Source organism: Sinocyclocheilus anshuiensis, unplaced genomic scaffold, assembly GCF_001515605.1.
Source record: "Sinocyclocheilus anshuiensis isolate Anshui unplaced genomic scaffold, SAMN03320099.WGS_v1.1 scaffold262, whole genome shotgun sequence".
NCBI classification, from domain to species: Eukaryota; Metazoa; Chordata; class Actinopteri; order Cypriniformes; family Cyprinidae; genus Sinocyclocheilus; species Sinocyclocheilus anshuiensis.
The window spans coordinates 243,771-246,281 of NW_015547650.1; the positions used below are offsets into that span (position 1 = coordinate 243,771).

At 33.7% G+C, this 2,511-nt stretch overlaps 1 pseudogene; it reads left to right on the forward strand.

The window, feature by feature from the left end:
- LOC107701979 (multiple epidermal growth factor-like domains protein 6) overlaps positions 1–1,689 on the forward strand; it is an 81,663-nt pseudogene extending 79,974 nt beyond the window's left edge.
- The last annotated feature ends 822 nt before the right edge of the window (positions 1,690–2,511 follow it).

Consider the following 2,511-nt stretch of genomic DNA (forward strand, 5'->3'; position numbering starts at 1 on the left):
AACACTGTTTTGTATGTTTTTAAGCCTTTTGTTTTACGGGGACACAGGAAGTGTCCTCATAAACCATATATACCAGTACACACACAATGCCAATGCATTTCATGTTTTTGTACATGCATATACAGTATATATATATATATATATAATTTATACACACACACACACAGAGAGATAGATGAAAATTGATATGTAAACATTTAGAATTAAAGATTATAAAAATAATTCATGTTATTTTTTTTTATTTTATATATTTAATAATACTAGTAACACACAATATAATATATACAATAATAACAATAGTTATAATACTGTATAATTAAATATGCTTACTTAAAATAAGCAATAACTGAAATACAAAACATAATAATAAAACATATTTCAGCTTGTTTTATTTCTGCTTATGGCCAAGGAACCATTTCTTATTTTGGTTAAATTTATGTTAAAGTACTAAAATAAATTACAACCTTAAAAAGCGTTTTCATTACTCAAAATAAAATGAACATTAACCAAAAAAACCCCCTCTTTTTCTTCCTCAGAATGTGAGCAGGGCACGTTTGGTCTGAAGTGCTCTCGGTCATGTGACTGTGCGGAGGACACAGCGTGTGACCCGGTGAGCGGCAGCTGTGTCTGTGCCTCAGGAAAGACGGGCGTCCGGTGTGACAGCGGTGAGTCCAGTAACACCACTGCACGTGATGTTCATGATTATATCTATATGAATATGCGTGTGTAATGCATGCTGTTGTGTGTCAGACTGCAGTGTGACGCAGTTCGGACCTGACTGTGCGCTCAGCTGTGAGTGTGAGAACGGCGCTCAGTGCGACCGCAGAAACGGACGCTGCCTGTGTCTCAGCGGCTGGATCGGCCTCACGTGCTCACAACGTAAACCTGCTTGAGATCAGCCTCTCTTCAGCCAGTCAGGCAAAAAAGTCCCAACTTAGAGCTAAATATATTTATTATTGCATAGGAATCAAAAATTGAGAATCACAATTCTCAGTGACGTCTCATGAAACAGTGTGTATTTCATTGTAGTTATTTCTAGATTCTTTTTTTGTAATTTTTAGTTTTTTTTAAAGTCTGTATAGTTTTTATTTTTATTTATTTGTTTTATTTTTTCTTAAGTCAATTTTTTATATTTATTTCAGTTTTAGTTATTTTAGCTGAAATATGTTTAATTTTATTAATATTTTATTTCAGTTAACAAGTATTTTAAAGTAGCAATTATTTTTAATGGTTTTAGGTTTAGTTTTAGTCAACTGTAATAACCCTAATTTAGTCAACATAAAATGTGATACGATCTACTGTGATTTGAATGGTTGTAATTGTATCTTCTTAGGGGACCCTCCAGAGGTGGACTCCAGACGTCTAGAGGAGAATCAGTCCCAGCTCGACACCTCATAATGCTAACACTCACACTGAGCAGCTGCAGCGGGACGCAAACACACAGATGCACTTTACTCTCCCTGACTGCTCCTCACAGCTCAGACTCGATCCTTCATCGTGCTTTCAGGGGATTTTCATATTGTCAGTGTTTCAGTACTGTTGTCAGATTCACTGTTGACTCGACAAGAAAAAAAGTGCCTTTGGATTTCATAACACTCTTGTTTACGCTGCTGGATTGTAGCTAATACTAAAGGGTTAGTTCACCCAAAAATGAAAATTAGGCTGCGTTTTACTCACCCCCGAGGCATCCTAGGTGTATATGACTTTCTTCTTTCAGACGAATCCAGTCGGAGTTATATTAAAAATTGTCTTTGATCTTTCAAGCTGTTTAATGTCACTCAGCGTGTGTTGTATGCTTCAGTCCAAAATAACTTGAATAAAAATCGCCCATCTATAAAAAAAAAAGTCTCTCACACGGCTCCGGAGGGTGAACAAAGGCCTTCTGTAGCGAATCGATGCGTTTAAGAAAAATATCCATATTCAAATCGTAATGAAGTGATGTTTCACCGTAGGTGCTATGACGGCCTTTTATTAAAGGATATAAAAATGTTAATATTAGAAGAAGAAAAAATAGGAACTGGTACATTTTTCATGCTTTTGATTGTTTTGCATAAAGTTTGAATTTATTTATGTTTTGTAAAATATACAATTGTAAATGTTTTGCAAAGTCTTTAATATGTGAACCTGTTGAAAACGTTTTTACTTGTGCCACCCTGGAATAATAGTTTTTTTTAAGCATGTGTGAAATATTTCAAACAGCAGCTGTGCACTATATTTTTAATTGGTGTCTTTTTTTTTTTTTTAATCTAGGGGCCATATTTGTGAAACATTCTTTAGAATAAATGTCAACTGTCATTTTCTTAGTTTATCATCTTATTTTCTTAAAAAAAAGGGGAAAATGTATATAAGCAATAATGACAATCACTACATTATGAATAATTTATTGCTATTGTATGTAATCATGTAATCAATAAAGTGTAGTCTGATTATGAGTATTTTAAAATGTAATATAATTACAAGTACTTAGTTTTTGGAATCTGATTACATAATCCAGATTACATGTAATCAGTT